This window comes from Salvelinus fontinalis, chromosome 41, assembly GCF_029448725.1.
Source record: "Salvelinus fontinalis isolate EN_2023a chromosome 41, ASM2944872v1, whole genome shotgun sequence".
NCBI lineage: Eukaryota > Metazoa > Chordata > Actinopteri > Salmoniformes > Salmonidae > Salvelinus > Salvelinus fontinalis.
In genome coordinates, this window is record NC_074705.1 from 17551652 (window position 1) to 17571236 (window position 19585).

General features: G+C 41.5%; 1 protein-coding gene across 4 annotated transcripts in view; it reads right to left on the minus strand.

Annotated features, from left to right (window-relative positions):
• The window catches only part of LOC129840723 (B-cell CLL/lymphoma 9 protein-like), a 104679-nt gene that overhangs the window by 41500 nt on the left and 43594 nt on the right, over positions 1-19585 (minus strand). Inside the window, exon 1 of one of the 4 annotated variants that reach the window (XM_055908843.1) lies at positions 3758-4526. The exons of the other annotated variants lie outside the window; for them this stretch is intronic. The gene's annotated coding sequence lies outside the window, so the exon portion shown is untranslated. Of the gene's footprint in view, positions 1-3757; positions 4527-19585 lie in introns of those variants that run through there. 4 annotated transcript variants of the gene reach the window in all.

The following is a 19585-nucleotide window of genomic DNA, read 5'->3' on the forward strand; positions in this document are numbered from 1 at the left end:
CCCTATTCCATCTGAGAGACAATCATTTCTGTTCTACGCAATACATTCTCTCTCCGAACATTCCGTGACATTACATCCCTCGTAAACAGGCCTCAGATCTCCAAAGAAGACCTAAATACACTTTTGTTTGAGGAAAATGATTAGTAACAGACCACACATGTTTACATCTCAGTCATAAACTCAGCAAAAACAAAAACATCCCTTTTTCAGGACCCTGTCTTTCAAAGATTATTCGTAAAAATCCCAGATCTTCATTGTAAAGAGTTTAAACACTGTCTCCCATGCTTGTTCAATGAATCATGAACAATTAATGAACATGCACCTGTGGAACGGTCGTTAAGACACTAACAGCTTACCGATGGTAGGCAATTAGGGTCACAGTTATGAAAACTTAGGACACTAAAGAGGCATTTCTACTGACTCTGAAAAACACCAAAAGAAAGATGCCCAGGGTCCGTGCTCATCTGCATGAACGATGTGGCCGGGGCAATAACTTGCAATGTCCATACTGTGCGATGCCTAAGACAGTGCTACAGGGAGACAGGACGGACAGTGGCAGACCACGTGTAAAAACACCTGCACAGGATCAATACATCCAAACATCACACCTGCGGGACAGGTACAGGATGGTAACAACAACTGCCCGAGTTACACCAGGAACGCACAATCCCTCCATCAGTGCTCAGACTGTCCGCAATAGGCTGAGAAAGGCTGGACTGAGGGCTTGTAGGCCTGTTGTAAGGCAGGTCCTCACCAAACAACACCGGCAACAACGTCGCCTATGGGCACAAACCCACCGTCGCTGGACCAGACAGGACTGGCAAAAAGTGCTCTTCACTGACGAGTTGCGGTTTTGTCTCACCAGGGGTGATGGTCGGATTCGCGTTTATCGTCGAAGGAATGAGTGTTTCACCGAGGCCTGTACTCTGGAGCGGGATCGATTTGGTAGTGGAGGGTCCGTCTAATCTGGGGCGGTGTGTCACAGCATCATCGGACTGAGCTTGTTGTCATTGCAAGCAATCTTAATGCTGTGCATTACAGGGAAGACATCCTCCTCCCTCATGTGGTACCCATCTTACAGGCTCATCCTGACATAACCCTCCAGCATGACAATGCCACCAGCCATACCGCTCGTTTTGTGTGTGATTTCCTGCAAGACAGGAATGTCAGTGATCTGCCATGGCCAGCGAAGAGCCCGGATCTCAATCCCATTGAGCACGTCTGGGACCTGTTGGATCGGAGGGTGAGGACCATTCCCCCCAGAAATGTCTGGGAACTTGCAGGTGGCTTGGTGGAAGAGTGGGGTAACATCTCACAGCAAGAACTGGCAAATCTGGTGCACTCCATGAGGAGGAGATGCACTGCAGTACTTAATGCAGCTGGAGGCCACACCAGATACTGACTGTTACTTTGATTTTGACCCCCCCCCCCTCCTTTGTTCAGGGACACATTATTCCATTTCTGTTAGTCACATGTCTGTGGAACTTGTTCAGTTTATGTCTCAGTTGTTGAATCTTATGGTCATACAAATATTTACACATGTTAAGTTTGCTGAAAATAAACGCAGTTGACAATGAGAGGAGGTTTCTTTTTTTGCTGAGTTTATCAAGACGCTTTTTTTTTTTAAACGGCACAATCGATACATCCGGCGTCTGTTTGAAAAGCGGTGTGACTTTTTGGAGGTTTCAGGGCAATGTCTTAGAGAGGAATAACAGGAAGGAAATAAGAAGAGGCAGACACAGTCGGTCCCAAATCGAACGTGATTGTTAGATTATTTGTTTTATTTTAGATTTGGTTTCTTCTTTCTCGGGCTGCAACAGAGGCCATGCAACTTAGCAATTATACATTTAACGACTACGATGCACAAGGGAAAAGATCTGTAGAAAACGTGTCTAATATGTACAGGATACATCCCACATATACCAAGCCAATACATAAAACCATCACATATACAAAGGCAATGGAACCACATGGAAGATTCTACCCACAGTGCAAAGGGAATAGATAGCGGACAACCTACACGTTAACTACATATCGACAGCATTTGTGACACGTGTCAGCTTTGACATTAGGTTAGATGCCCAGGTTTAAGCCACTGCACAGCAGCAAAACTATGGGACAGCTAGGATGAAATAACAATTGATCCAAAAGGACATCTTGGAAATAGAGTTCCCCTAGCCTGGTATGCATCACCTTTTAGGCCTTAATGATCATCTTAAACCTTGGATGCATAGTTGAAATGATGGCAACGCAGCCACCCCACCTGTTTTGGTAAAAAGCTGAGATTGGCCTGGAGAAATGTAACCCTGACCATGATATCAAAATGATCGTTTTAACCATGTTGAGGCTATACCGTGTTTGTTTACATTTAGGTCACTGTCACAAAAATTGGCGTCAAAAAATATTTGGGGTTCTGATGGGGTAAAACACTTGAACTAAGCTCATGAGGCATTTATAAGTTATATTCTTCAAGAATCAATGGGTATATATCATTCATTTATAAGTCTAAAAATGGATGTAACAACTAAGGATTAGAGCTTTAACCTACTGTATTGCAGCAGATGTATTTTCCATGCTGGCAAAAATTAGTGTTAAACGGCTTCATCAGCTATTCTGACCAGTAGCATTTGCCATGGCATCATTCACATCTTCTATATGAATAGTCCACACCACCAAAATAACCTTTTGGCAAATATTGATTCTGCCCAAACATTCGTGAGCACAGTGAATAGGCCAACGTTTTGGTTATCTAACTAACCTACCATTCAAGCAGGAACCACAACCAGGTGGACACAGGACATGACGCAGTATTCTCTATGGGTAGAACAAGTAAACAGACCGTCTTTGCTCAAGAAACAAATGGGCTAGTTGCACAGCATAAATACCATCTATATAACTACAAAGGGGTGGTGATGCAAGTTTCCAACTAATTGACACAACACCTATTATGAATAATATAAACGTATAATTCAACATTTTCCAGTACCTCCCAATCCAGTGTTTACATATGCAAAGGAGTGTGGGCTACATTCATTTCAGATTATGTTGCAGACGTCCCATTCCATATTGAGTCGGATACCATGAATGGAAAAATAACTGTACCCTCTCGTAGCTTTTTTTTGTTGGCCAGGCAGTTACAAACCATCTCCTTTCACGATCGTCTTAACAAGCGGATCAAAACCATGAGCCACTGCAACATTGTAACACGAAAGGTAACGATAGGTTTAGTTTACTCGACCATGGCTGTTCGAGCCTTCCACTGGAAAACGTCGGGTTGATCACAGAATGGGACAAAAAGCTTCAGGCCAAGTCGGCGAATCACGATCAACATTGCAGGATGTGTTGCTTACTGCTTTGCAATGATTTCACCACGTGTAGACCTGAATACGTGTAGTAATTAACATTTATGTGAAACCGAAAGTCAGAATTGGTTCGTATTAGTGGGGAAAGTAAGTAACCCCCACAAATCGATGCATTACGAAAATAGAAAACAGCAGCATGTGTGTTGCAATGGACAAATACCCATCTACACAAATTAATAGGACAAAACTAGCACTAGGGACAACTTTGAAGCGATATATTGAAATAGCAAATTGAAGTATGTTTAAAGGTGTAACGTTAACTTCAGAGAATAAGGGGCTGACTTCCTAACGGAGCAAGGCCAAGTATGTTTACAGCTGAACGGGCATGGGATAAAAATGATATATAGCTTGGTTAGGTATAGTAACGTTAGATGCAAAGGGAAACCCTCTCTTACCCATTGTGTCTGACACAATATCCTTCATTATTGAACACGATATCACATATGTATACAGAGCTCCACGAGTCCCATCTTTCTTCGGTGAGGACAAATTATTCCATACACAAATAGACTTACACCAATAATTATCCTCGAGTAAAGTAAACCATTTTCAAAAGAATTTAGTCCTACGCGAAAGACGAGATTAAAATGTTATTTTCCACGATAAACAAGAACAGTAGAATAGTTCCAGATTTTGCATAAATAAATCTCCACTCCTGACTAGTATACTCCAAGCGATAACAAGGGCTTCTCTAAGACGTTCCAAACTTGTGCAGCTTTTTTTTTTCTCTCAAAGGAGTTGTTCCTGTTTCGCCAAAGCTTGGGGGAGGGGTGTTTGTCAAGCAAGCTGAAAAGCCCAGCCAGTTTAGAACACAGACAAAACTCACAGAGAAGTGAGAGCGAAGTCAATTTGTTATAGCCTACTAGGAACGACAGGGTAAAGATGATAATCGACTAACCAACTGCAAGACTAAGATAACCATACAATATCCTATGCATTTTGGGAAATTCAAATGTTTGCCTATTAGGCTGGACAGTAAATAACAGTGGTGTAAAAATACTTTCACCACTTAAGTCGTTTTTGGTGTATCTGTACTTGACTATTTATCTTTTTTACAACTTTTACTTCACGTCATTCCTAAAGATGTATATTTTACTCCATACATTTTTCCTGACACCAAAAGTACTCCTTACATGTTGAATGCTTAGCAAGGACAGGAAAATGTTTCAATAGAGCCCCACAGTGGAGGTGTCATAATACCCATAAAACCTAGCGGTCAAACAGGGAAATGGTTCCAATCATTTTTCCACCATTAATTTTTCCCATGGGGGATTTTAGAAAAAAGAAAAAAGCTCTGTTTGTGTAGGCTTACCCAGGAATGATGTTTCAACAACCATGTAAATTTCTCTTGGACAAGGTGACTTTTATCAATATGCTCGGCTCTATTTACTCTTAGATTAAAAAATGCTAATTATGATCAAAGTAGACATCGTGCAAAACTACAAATCCCTGCACGTCACATCTAGCTGACACCTTTGCTAACAGGTATTGTATCGATGTAAAACTTGCACAAGACAGTTCACAGAATTGTCCATTTAAAGAAATGTTGCCAATTTATGAATTACTACAGTTAGTTAACATTAGATAGTTAACCCAGAGATGTTTACCTTTGCCTCGATTCGGCAGTCTAATTTAGATCATCATGTAGTTCTTTATGATAGCCACATTAGCAGCTAATTAGCGTTTAATTTTTGGTGGGTAAATACAGGCGAATATATAGATAAAAGTCACCTTGTCCTGGAGAGATTTACACGGTTATCAAAACATCACGCAAGGGTAAGCCTACACGAAGCACTGCCCTTATTTTAAGTTTCTAAAATCCCTTATGGGAAAAATGAATGGTGGAAAAACTATTAGAACCCTTTCTTTGTTTGACCGCTAGGTTTTATAGGTATTATGACTCATACTGTGGTACTTTATACATGCGCTTATCTCTGGTCTGCCTCTGATCTGGTGGACTCACTAAACACACATGCTTCATTTGTAAATGATGTCTGCTCCAGCCTCTCCAATCTAACGTGTGTTTGTATGTGTGTGTATATCAGGGGGTTTGGATGAAAGCAGAAGACAAAATTCCACCTCGTGTGGACTAATAAAGTATACTTCTTGTCTTGTTTCCTCTGCTACCCCCACTTTGAAAAATAGTTTAACCCAAATTCCTAATCAGATTCTAGGTCAAGTCAATGTGCCATACTGTATGTGAACTGTTAGATCAATTGTAGTTGAAAGAGCCGTGCACCGCATGCCTGCACAGGAGACTATAGTAAATGAAGAAGCAGACACTTTCCTATAGCCTGACGTCTTTTTAGATGTCCTCAAAGGTTTGAACATCAAAGATGTAGGTGTGTTCTCTTCAAACTGCACCTGGCTACACCAACTTGATTCCCTCCACCCTTGCACTTATCCACTTGTTCTTCTTTGAACAGGTTTTGTTTTATATGGGTCTACCTGGCACCTACTTTGCCCCTCCCCCATAGGTTATATATTGGTTTAGGTAAGAGTCTGTTAAATGACAAGAAGTGAATGTGAAAGTATGTCCGTCATCTGTCTGTCTAACTGTCTGTGTCTGTCTTTATCAAATGTAGCAGACTGGAGAGATGAACAATCAACCTGGACAGATTCATATGATGGATCACTTAAACCCCTGGCATCTCAAGATGCCAGTAGTAGCCAACCTAGATATAACAAAGTAAATGGAAATCTTGGGCACTCCAATTAGTATAATACAGTATGTTAAGTTTCGTATGGTATGTATTAATTTGTGGATGTCCATCTTCCATTTAGTGTCTTATCTTACAAATTACAATTTGTATTATATGTTACGAATTTCAATTCGTACAATATGTTAGGAATTGCAATTCTTACTATGTTATGAATTTAAGAAAACGTATGATATGTTACGAATTCCAATTTGAAGTAGCTAACGTTAGCTAGGTGGTTAACACTAACCTTAGCTAGGTGGCTAACGTTAGCTAGGCTAGGGGTTAAGTGTTAAGATAAGGAGTTAGGTTAAAGGGTTAGTGGAAGGGTTAGCTAGCATGCTAAGTAGTTGCAAAATGCTTAAGTTATCCGTGATGAGATTCAAACGTGCAACCTTTGGGTTGCTAGGCATTCACGTTATACACCCACCAATCTACTCTGACCAACCCTCCTACTTTTGATTTTGCCTTTAGTAACATTCTATCCTATCCATACCAAACAAAACATACCATACTAATTTGATTATCCCGGTTTTACATTTACTATGTTACGTCTAGTCTATGAGATCATAGACTAGACGTATATGCTCTCTCTAATATGCTCTCTCTAATTCTCTCTCTCTTTCTCTCTTTCTTTCTCTCTCTCGGAGGACCTGAGCCCTAGGACCATGCCTCAGGACGACCTGGCATGATGTCTCCTTGCTGTCCCCAGTCCAGCTGGCCATGCTGCTGCTCCAGTTTCAACTGTTCTGCCTGCGGCTATGGAACCCTGACCTGTTCACCGGACGTGCTACCTGTCCCAGACCTGCTGTTTTCAACTCTCTAGAGACCGCAGGAGTGGTAGAGATACTCTTAATGATGGGCTATGAAAAGCCAACTGACATTTACTCCTGAGGTGCTGACTTGCTGCACCCTCGACAACTACTGTGATTATTATTATTTGACCATGCTGGTCACTTATGAACATTTTGAACATCTTGGCCATGTTCTGTTATAATCTCCACCCGGCACAGCCAGAAGAGGACTGGCCACCCCTCATAGGAAGAAACCTAGAGAGGAACCAGGCTAAGTTTTGGCCTTTCTAGGGCGTTTTTCCTAGCCACCGTGCTTCTACACCTGCATTGCTTGCTGTTTGGGGTTTTAGGCTGGGTTTCTGTACAGCACTTTGAGATATCAGCTGATGTACGAAGGGCTATATAAATCAATTTGATTTGATTTGATTTGATGTTGTACTAGCAGCCAGTACAGACTTCAGGATAGAAGTCTTTGTCTTTTGTCACATTTGGGTTTCCCTGTGTCCCTTACTAAGGACATGCTATTGGCTGTACTCTATAGTATCCTCTGACCGTACTAGTCGGATCCCCTCAGATGTAGGGTACAACACACTCACAAAACCAAAGAAAGAGAATGCCATCTCAGAGATACCAATTGCAATTTTTCACAGTCACTTGCCTCTCTTAAAACACTGTTCCTTCAAATAGCTGCGCAAGAGTGATAACATGCAATAGGGATTCTTTGTATCAACACAACAGAACAGACACTAGGCAAATGTTTATCTGCTCTATTTACACAAGAAGATATAGTTCTTTATATTGGCTAGAAATAGCAGCGAATGATCAGAGAGACCTATCGGCACATAGCTGTTTCTTGATTCGATATGGAGACAAAGACAGTGAATGTTAGAAGGAGGAGAGGAAGCACTAGATTTTTGTCTGTTGTTCGTTCTGATGCATACTAAGCATGCAACGGAGGGGGTGGGGGGTGGGCTGGCAGACTCAAGGGATTAAAAGCGTTTGTTTGCCATGTAATCCTTTGCTTGAACCCACAGCACCACCACTACGCACCCAACAGACTCCCGGGATCCCAGAAAGAGCAGAGCGAGAGAAAGAGGGAGAGACAGAGAGTGAGACAGAAAGAGAGAGAGAGAGAGAGAGAGACAGAGAGAGAGAGAGGGAGAGCGAGAGAGATAAAACGACAACATTCTAAGTGAATACTCCGTTCTGGGGCGAAACAATTCCCTTAGAAGTTCCATGGCAATTGCTTTTACCGTTTTACTCTGTCGATTCGTGTGCCTCTCAGATAACAAGGGGGAGAAAAAAGAAGGCCATCCTTTTTCCTCTTTCGAAGTGATGTGTAAGATCGTCCCCGGCTGATAAAATGTCTGTTCCTCTACCCCCAGAGAGTACATGACAGACATGTTTCAGACATATACCATTTACTATATGGGCGAAAACAGAGACAGTTGTCAATGTTTGCATACGTTGATATATAATATGGTGCCTGACATCCCTCAGTGTTACAGGGTTGTGTTCAGCAGGATACACCGTGGCAAATGTTTTGCAACGGAAAACAAAACATTTCTTTCTTATTAGAACAAGTCTAGATAATCCCTCCCCGTTTCAGTCTGTTATCTTCCGATTAATGCCTAACGAACATGACCCTGTTGTGTCTCCACAGAGTTAAATGTTTACGCAACACAGTGAGTAAAAACATCAGTTACACACGTTTTTCATGCTTAACACCCCAGCAAGAGGTGACATCTGGTAGCACGGAAAGCAAAAACATATTCTGTTCACAATGAGGCATGGGCTTTATTTCTATCCTGCTATCTAGTGTTCCAGGTCTAAGCTGACACTCTAAGTGAATGTATGTCATTGCCGTAGGTTAATAAAAAGACCAACATATGTGACTGCTTAGAACAGTGCAATAGTCAAACAGAGGGACTTAGTGGTGCCGCTCATCCATAAAGAGGTATGTTTTTATGTGATCTATATACAGTACCAGTCAAAAGTCTGAACACACCTACTCATTCAAGGGTTTTTCTTTATTTGTACTATTTTCTATAGTGAATAGTGAAGACATCAAAACTATTAAATAACACATATGAAATCATGTAGTGATCTATATTTTTGATTGTTCAAAGTAGCCACATTTCGCCTTGATGACAGCTTTGCACAGTCTTGGCATTCTCTCAACCAGCTTCACCTGGAATGATTTTCCAACAGTTTTAAAGGAGTTCCCACATATGCTGAGTACTTATTTTCCTGCTTTTCCTTCTCTCTGCGGTCCAAACCATCTCAATTGGGTTGAGGTCGGGTTATTGTGGAGGCTAGGTCATCTGATGCAGCACTCCATCACTCTCCTTCTTGGTCAAATAGCCCTTACACAGCCTGGAGGTGTGTTTTGGGTCATTGTCCTGTTGGAAAAACAAATGATAGTCCCACTAAGCGCAAACCAGATGGGATGGCGTATCACTGCAGAATGCTGTGGTAGCCATGCTGGTTAAGTGTGCCTTGAATTCTAAATAAATCACTGACAGTGTCACCAGAAAAGTACCCCCACACAATCACAGCTCCTCCATGCTTCACTGTGGGAACCACACATGCGAAGATCATCCGTTCACCTACTCTGCATCTCACAAAGACACGGCGGTTGAAACCAAAAATCTCAAATTTGGACTAATCAGACCAAAGGACAGATTTCCACCTGTTTAATGTCCATTACTCGTGTTTCTTGGCCCAAGCAAGTCTCTTCTTATTGGTGTCCTTTAGTAGTGGTTTCTTTGCAGCAATTCAACCATTAAGGCCTGATTCACGCAGTCTCCTCTGAACAGTTGATGTTGAGATGTGTCTGTTACTTGAACTCTGTGAAGCATTTATTTGGGCTGCAATTTCTGAGGCTGGTAACTCTAAAACTTATCCTCTGCAGCAGAGGTAACTTTGGGTCTTCCTTTCCTGTGGCGGTCCTCATGAGAGCCAGTTTAATCATAGCGCTTGGTGGTTTTTGCGACTGCACTTGAAGAAACATTCAAAGGTCTTGAAATGTTCCGTATTGACTGACCTTCATGTCTTAAAGTAATGATGGACTGTCGTTTCTCTTTGCTTATTTGAGCTGTTCTTGCCACAATATGGACTTGGTCTTTTACCAAATAGGGCTATCTTCTCTATACCACCCCTACCTTGTCACAACACAACTGATTGGCTCAAACGCATTAAGAAGGAAATAAATTCCACAAATTAATTTTTAACAAGGCACACCTGTTAATTGAAATGCATTCCAGGTCACTACCTCATGAAGCTGGTTGACAGAATGCCAAGAGTGTGCAAAGCTGTCATCAAGGCAAAGGGTGGCTACTTTGAAGAATCTAAACTATATTTGGATTTTATTTGTTTAATACTTTTCTGGTTACTACGTGATTGCATATGTGTTATTTCATAGTTTTGATGTCTTCACTATTATTCTACAATGTAGAAAATAGTCCAAATAAAAACTTGGAATGAGTACGTGTGTCCAAACTTTTGACAGTTACCGTAGGAGGGGATCATGTCCCAGTCACACCCTTTGTTGGTGTGCTAGTGTAACAGCATAGCTTTCCTCCCTCTCCTCGCCCCTACCTGGGCTCGAACCAGGGACCCTCTGCACACATCGACAACAGCCACCCTCGAAGCATCGTTACCCATCGCTCCACAAAAGCCACGGCCCTTGCATAGCAAGGGGAACAACTACTTCCAGGTCTCAGAGCGAGTGACGTCACCGATTGAAACGCTATTAGCGCGCACCACCGCTAACTAGCTAGCCATTTCACATCGGTTACACTAGTGTGTCAGCTCTCCCATTTGTGTATCCATCCAGGGCATCACCAGGAAGATACAAGTGGTGTATTTCTTATGGTAGCCCTACCAGAAAACAACAGTGGTGAGGGATGACTTGAACATCACTATGGCGCCAATATTATGGTTGCATTCTCTGACCAGTTCCATTTCTTTTTTATTTCACCTTTATTTGTGACTCTATGGCCGACACTGTTAACTTATTGTTCTACTATAAGTCAAGTAGATGACCTTGCTGTGCACAACTGTAGATTTTTAAAGATTTTTAAAGTGAGTGGTCACTGAGTGAGACACATACAACCATTCACAACATTGAGAGTGGACAATCATTTGTATTTCTTTGAAGAAAAAGGCCTTTCAAATTCATTGAGGCTTATCTAACAGCAGTCTTCCAGATAAAGATTTGATTGCTTTTGCAATTCATCACCACTTTCCAGTTATCTCTCCTCCCCTCTCCTCCCCGCTCCCCTTCCCTCTCATCTCCTCTTCATTCCCCTCCTCTACAATGGAGGTAGATATCTAAACAAGCTCCAATTAAATGAATGCACCTCTCTAGTGAAATTACATCAATGAGCTAGTCATCAACAAGGAATTTGATAGCAAACCATTCTATTGAGTGCCCTATAATTGATTCAATAACCGCTAATCAGAGAGCTGAAAACAGCAATAAAAATTGGATGTAATTGTTGTCATACAGAAATTAAATCATACACTCAGTTCAGAGTGGATACGTTGAACAACAACCTGGCAAATTAACTAATTAAATATTGATATCCTATTGAAGTGAATCCTGTTCATGTGTGAGTAACGCATAGTTTTTCCCCTACCCAATAAGGAACCTTTGAAGACGATTTTTATCTCTCAGCTTGTTTGTCTGTGAGGTTTTTTGTCCGTGCGTATATCCGGCCCTGCGAAGAAATATGATCCTTTGACTCTGAACAAACCTCGTAACAAAGAAAAGTACTTCTGCTGAGCCAGCACTCTTGCCTTAATTAATTTTCACCACTTTTTTTCCAGTGGACATGTTTTACAATGGCCCTAGCTCTGTCTGCTGTCACCACATTACAAAGCCCTTTCTTCTCTCCTCCTGCAGGAACACTGGTGAGTCAAGGTGTGCATTCCAGATCACACTCTATTCCCTATGTAGTGCAGTACTTTTGACCAGGACCCATAGGGCTGTGGTCAAAAGTAGTGCACAGCATAAGGATTAGGGTGCCATCTGGGAAATATCCAAGGCCTTTCATAGTCTTTACTGCTGAAGACCATTTGTGAAACCAACAGCTTCAGGATATTCTATTACATTCACATTTTAGTCATTTAGCAGACGCTCTTATCCAGAGACACTTACAGGAGCAATTAGGGTTAAGTGCCTTGCTCAAGGGCACATCGACCGATTTTTCACATAGTCGGCTCAAGGATTTGGTTACTCGTCCAACACTCTTAACTGTTAGGCTACCTGCCGCCCCCTTCTATAGATGTCCTTGGTAAATACTGGCCAAGGAAACAAGTCATGTAAGCAATGAAATGTTGTGACTCACCTTCGTGTACCTCTGGTACGTGTGTGTGTTGTGTGGGTCCATGTGCAAGCATACAGTAGAGATCGGAAGTTTATATACACATACAGTAGGTTGGAGTCATTAAAACTCATTTTTGAACCTATTGTTATGGTTAAAACTATGGTTTTGGCAAGTCGGTTAGGACATCTACTTTGTGCATGACACAAGTAATTTTTCCAACAATTGTTTACAGAGAGATTATTTCACTTATAATTCATTGTATCACAATTCCAGTGGGTCAGAAGTTCACATACACTAAGTTGACTGTGCCTTTAAACAGCTTGGAAAATTCCAGCACATTATGGAATGTCTTTAGAAGCTTCTGATAGGCTAATTGACATAATTTTAATCAATTGGAGGTGTACCTGTAGATGTATTTCAAGACCTACCTTCAAACTCAGTGCCTCTTTGCTTGACATTATTAGAAAATCTAAAGAAATCAGCCAAGACCTCAGAAAAAATTATAGACCTCCACAAGTCTGGTTCATCCTTGGGAGCAATTTCCAAACGCCTGAAGGTACCAAGTTGATCTGTATAAACAATCGTACGCAAGTATAAATACCATGGGACCACGCAGCCGTCAAACCGCTCAGGAAGGAGACGTGTTCTGTCTCCTAGACATTAATGTACTTTGCAAAAAGTGCAAATCAATCCCAGAACAACAGCAAGGGACCTTGTGAAGATGCTGGAGGAAATAGGTACAAAAGTATCTATATCCACAGTAAAACGAGTCCTATATCGACATAACCTGAAAGGCCGATCAGCAAGGAAGAAGCCACTGCTCATAAACCGGCCATAAAAAAGGCAGACTATGGTTTGCAACTGCACATGGGGACAAAGATCATACTTTTTGGGAAAATGTCCTCTGGTCTGATGAAACAAAAATAGAACTGTTTGGCCATAATGACCATCGTTATGTTTGGAGGAGAAAGGGGGAGGCTTGCAAGCCAAAGAACACCATCCCAACCGTGAAGCACGGGGGTGGCAGCATCATGTTGTGGGGGTGCTTTGCTGCAGGAGGGAATGGTGCACTTCACAAAATAGATGGCATCATGAGAAAGGAAGATTATGTGGATATATTGAAGCAACATCTCAAGACAATAGTCAGGAAGTTAAAGCTTGGTCGCAAATGGGTCTTCCAAATGGACAATGACCCCAAGCATACTTCAAAAGTTGTGGAAAAATGGCTTAAGGACAACAAAGTCAAGGTATTGGAGTGGACATCACAAAGCCCTGACGTCAATCCTATAGAACATTTGTGGGCAGAACTGAAAAAGCATGTGCGAGCAAGGAGGCCTACAAACCTGACTCAGTTACACCAGCTCTGTCAGGAGGAATGGCCCAAAATTCACCAAACTTCTTGTGGGAAGCTTGTGGAAGGCTTGCCGAAACGTTTGACCCAAGTTAAACAATTTAAAGGCAATGCTACCAAATACTAATTGAGTGTATGTAAACTTCTGACCCACTGAGAATGTGATGAAAGAAATACAAGCTGAAATAAATAATTCTCTCTACTATTATTCTGACATTTCACATTCTTAAAATAGTGATCCTAACTGACCGACAGACAAGACAGGAAATTTTTAATGTGATTAAATGTCAGGAATTGTGAAATACTGAGTTTAAATGTATTTGGCTAAGGTGTATGTAAACTTCCGACTTCAACTGTGTGTGTGTGTGTGTGTGTGTGTGTGTGTGTGTGTGTGTGTGTGTGTGTGTGTGTGTGTGTGTGTGTGTGTGTGTGTGTGTGTGTGTGTGTGTGTGTGTGTGTGTGTGTGTGTGTGTGCGCGCGTGCGGGCAGTGCAAATGAATACACTCATCTCAATGACAGAGGAGACGTTGTCAACAGTTGTACAACGGGTGGGTCTAATCCTTCATGCTGATTGGTTAAAACCGCATTCCAGCCAGTGTCTATTCCACAAGTTACCAACGGCTAAATCTATGACGTAAAAATGCCTATTTACTCTGTTCCATCTGACTGCGCAATCCACTGTCTCATCAGCCCAGCCAGGCAATTTATATACTTGATCTCCACTATTAAAAGCATCTAGATAGTATCTCACATTTATTTTAGACTAACGTTTAGTTTTCAACAACTGTCTCTACTGCATTTGCAACATTGTTTCAATATTCAATCTGTCCCATAGTAATGAACGTGTCGGGACGAGAAAGACAGGCAGATAGCGTTTCTCAGCCAGTCGAAATTATGAATCAGCAGGCATCATTTTTTATGGATATATGCAAAGAAATGTCAATTGAAAAAAGGTTAAACGAAACAAAATTCAGCTAGTTTGCAGTCTTTCCAGCTTCAGTTGGAAGTGATTGTGTTAGCTGTGTTGTTGACTATCTCCTCTGAACAAGTGTCCTGATTAGAGAGCACATTTTCTATGCCAAGCAAAATCAAGCCTCATTAGCTCATTGTTATGGGTGTATCCAAATAAATGTCACTAGAAAACAGCTTAAATAAACGCAAATAAACGCCGCTACTTTGCTATTATTATGGCTACACTGTTAGACGTGACTGTAAGTTAGCTGTAGTTGGCTAACTAGTAAGCAAGGGATAAGATTGTTGTCAGCCAGTATGACAATGAAACATTTAGAACAAGCAGCAGGATCGCGTCCATAAATACAGAACAAAAAGACTGAACTGGGTCGAGTCGATGGCAACCGAACCAGTAGAATGAACGACTAGCCCGCTTGGGTAGCAGCCCTAGATTTGTGTCGGGACTATATCTTGTGAAAGGATGAAATATTATGAATCAATTAATCAAAATAAAATAAAAATATGTAAATCAACATTTGAACATGTTGTTAACCCGTTGTATAAAAGTGATAATGTCCTTGAAGCCGGTGTTTGGAGGATATATTGACACAGTTAACAACACCCGTGCCAATATATCCTCCAAACACCGGCTTCTCTGGCATTATCACTTAAATATGCAACAGAGATACCATTATCATTCCAGTTCCATGCAGCTTCTAGGCACTGAAGGTTGCTGTATGGCTGTGAGAGGACCACCTCTATGTACACAGATAGGGGGCATCAGGGTGTCATAAATTCAGACAAGTAGCTCCTCTCTGTGGGGGGGGGGGGGTTCTTCTATCCTTGTGCGGTCCTAAAATCCCCCTAAGTCCCCACAACTATAGTAAAACAAGGAACATTTTCCCTCGTTGGATAATTTCCCAAATCCCCATGGGGACAAAGGCTATTTAAGCTTAGAGGTTACGTTTAGGGTTAGGCTTACAATTAGGTTTAGGGTTAGAATTAGAAATAGGGTAAGGGGTTAGTGGTTAGTGGTTAGGTTTAGTATTATTGTTAGGAGTTAGGTTCAGGGATTTGGTTAGGGCTTGGGTAAGGGTTAGGGAAAAATGATTTTGAATGGAAATGAATTTTAGGTCCCCATGAGTATAGAAGAACAAAATGTTTGTGTATGTGTGTGTGTCTGTCTGTCTCTCTGTGCCTGCACCTATGTCTGTGTGCATAGGTATCATTTTGAACCAAAGGTTTCAACTGTAAATTTCTTATGAATTCCTTTATAAACTGGATGCCCATGTAGACCACTTTTTCAGTACTTACATCGTTGACGTTGAGCAAGCTTCTCTATGAATACTGGAAGTCATGTGCAAGGTTAAGACTCGTTTGAGTGGAAATCAAGTAAATCAGTTGGCTAGCAAGCACTGTGGACGTTTGAGTGAATTACTCTTCATTATCACAAGACTGAACGACCTGCCAGAAATAGAAATTTGTCCAAATTCAATTTAGCTGTCATGTACTGTAATAAAAGGTTCAAAATATTTCCAGGTTTATTCTTAGTCTCTCTTATAACACAAATTCACAGGTCTCAAGCAGACACAAGTATTAAAAGGTCACAGACACGTCCATCTGTGACCTTCAATCGATATCTATGATATGCTATGCTGTAATATACTTTACAATACTATATACTATTCCATACTGTATGTAATATTATTGTATTCTATAGTATCCTTTTCTTATCCTCTCTTGGGCAGGGGACAGTATTTTCACCTCTGGATGAAAGCGTGCCCAAATTCAACTGCTTGCTACTCAGGCCCATAAGCTAGGATATGCATATCATTAGTAGATTTGGATAGAAAACACTCTAATGTTTCCAAAACTGTTGAAATAATGTATGTGAGTATAACAGAACTGATATGGCAGGCGAAAACCCGAGGAAAATCCAACCAGGAAGTACTATTATTTTGAAAGGCTGTTTTTCCATTGAAAGTATCCACCATACAAAGACTTAGGACCCAGTTCACGAGCTCTATGGCTTCCTCTACACGTGACCAGTCTTTAGGCATTGTTTCAGGCGTTTACTCTGAGGGATGAGGGAGATACAGCACTTTCAATGAGAGGACAGTGGAAATTTCCACGAGCCAAGCGCGTGATCGGGAGCGCACCTTTCTTGTTTCTCCTTTTCTATTGACGAAGCTTTTGTTCGGTTGAAATATTATTGATTATTTATGACAAAAACAACCTGAGGATTGATTTTAAACATCGTTTGACATATTTCTACAAAATTTTATTGTACTTTTTTAAACTTTCGTCTGGACTTAGTGCCCGCGCCTTCGGATTGCATTTGGATTACTGGACTAAATGCGCCAACAAAAAGGAGGTTTTTGGTCATAAAGAGGGACATTATCGAACAAAACAAACATTTATTGTCTAACATAGAGACCTGGGAGTGCCACCAGATGAAGATCATCAAAGGTAAGTGATTCATTTTAATTCTATTTCTGACTTTTGTGACACCTTTCCTTGGTTGGAAAATGGCTGTATGGTTTTCTGTGGCTAGGCGCTGACCTAACATAATCGCAAAGTGTGCTTTTGCCGTAAAGCCTTTTTGAAAACTGACAGCGGTTGCATTAAGGAAAAGTTTATCTTTATTCTTATGTTTAACACTTGTATCTTTTATCAATGTTTATGATGAGTATTTCGGTAATTTGATGTGGCTCTGCACTTTCACCGGATGTTTGTTTGAGACAATGCATTTCTGAACATAACACACCAATTTCAAATGATGTTTTTGGACATAAAGATGAACTTTATCGAACAAAATACACATTTATTGTGTAACATGAAGTCCTGTGAGTGCCATCTGATGAAGATCATCAAAGGTTAGTGATTCATTTAATCGCTATTTCTGACTTTTGTGAGCCCTCTCATTGGCTGGAAAATGGCTGTATGGTTCTGTGATTAGGCGCTGACCTAACATAATCGTTTGGTGTGCTTTTGCCATAAAGCCTATTTGAAATCAAACACTGTGGTTGGATTAACAAGAAGTTTGTCTTTAAAATGGTGTATAATACTTGTATTTTCGAGGAATTTTAATTATGGGATTTCTGTTTTGAATTTGGCGCCCTGCAATTTAACTGGCTGTTGTCTAATGTCCCACTTGTACCAGAGAGGTTAATTAACTGCATGCATAGTGAGTTGAGCCAACCCTGCCCAAAGCGTAGGGTCTGACTAGTATTTTACATCCACAGCTGAGTGGAAATCAAAGTGACTGGTGCCATCAACTCTCTAGCAGACCAACTGCCCAGCAGACCAACTGCCCAGCAGACCAATACTCTGCTCCATGGATCAGTAACCCATTTTATATAATACATCAATATGATCGGTGAGCGTTTGCCATGTTACGTTAAGGAATGAGGTGTTTCACATCGGATTTGCCTGAATGTTAGGTTTTTCAACAGCATTCTGTTATTTGCAAGACGACACAACAAATAAAGGACCAAAAGACATAGAGGTGTCCAATGTGATCTTCTGTGTTGGTTTGTAGCCCAGTTCTATAGCCAGAGGTATGGCTATGCAGTAAGTACGGCTCAGTATAGATCAGCCTGCTGCGATTTGGGTGGAAGCCGACCTGAACCGTACAGTGCTGGCTCTGAGATACTCTTTGGTCAACAGGAAACTATGCAGGAAGCGTGACACGACCAACAAGTGATTTATGCACGTGATTGTTGATTTGTAACGGGTGATTCTGTTGTTTTTAATTGCATCGAGTGTAAACTGTCAGTCTTTCCCACCTGTCATCTCTCTGACAGGAGCACAATGGAAATAGGCATTATTGTGTTTAATCCTTGATCATTTTTCATGTATATATTATTGTCTCCGGCTGGAGAACCAGCCTAGGTCCTACTACTCATCCATTAAATGAAATCAGTCAATCTATAATGGTGTAATTAATGACCTTACATTTGTGGCACACACACAGGTGAGGGGATAGCAGGTAGGGCTACAAGATTCTCCTGGGGAATTGGAAATAAAGGCCGCTGATGCGTGGTCAGACTGCTCATAAGTCATTCTTCGTCCCTCCAATGTAAATATACCTTAAAGCTAAGCTCAGCTCAATGGTATGAAAAGGGTATCCTATCAAGGAGAGGCAGTGGCTCAGAGAATCACTCACACCATTTTTCTGAACCCCATCCAGCCCAGAACTCTGTGAATATCAATGAGATTTCACTGGGTGGACCCCTTTGTTTCCTTGAGGCATCATTGAAAAATCAATATCTCTCTCCTAAACCTTGGCAATGTGGCAAGCTATTGACTTGGGAGGATTTTACCCTCTCATCTTCCTCATTCAAACCCCGAAAACAGTGGGATCTGGGAAAGCGGTGGGATCTCTCTTTTCTCTGTGAATGTCCTATAAACAGAGTCAAGGCGGGGTAGACAGGAAACGGACCCAAGCTCCTGCAGGTCAAAGGTCACTTGACCTTTGTAAATGTATATTGGTGTGAGAGTGTCCTGTGTTGACCCTGTTTATGGGGCCAGCCAGCCGCAGTGGTTTAATTTGTCCTTCCTTTGCGGGGAGAGCTTTATCAGTGCAGTGTAGCTGCCTAACATAGGTGTGTGTGTGTGTGTGTGTGTGTGTGTGTGTGTGTGTGTGTGTGTGTGTGTGTGTGTGTGTGTGTGTGTGTGTGTGTGTGTGTGTGTGTGTGTGTGTGGTGATGGCGTCAAAGGTCAAGTCTTGCAAGCTTCCTGTGGTCATAAATTGACGAAGTACAGGCTTCCATCACACCCCATCGGACACACACAGACCTCAAGTCTCTAGATACCTTAATATGACTCCAGGTCCTCACTGAACAATATAGCTACTAGGAATGGAATAGGCCCATCCTCCCCTTTCAAGAGCAGCCAATCGCATGCACGTGCATGTCTGTGTGCTAAAAGGGAAGTCAGCCAATCCAGCCAACCTCATTGACCCAAAACTGATTGACTGTTTCCAGGTCAGCCTCGATCTTGGTGTTGGGCAATTGCCACCTCCGGTTCCACAGCCACAGCCTTCCCTCAAACTAAATCCAGATCTTTTTAGTAAAGCAGCACTTTTGCACTG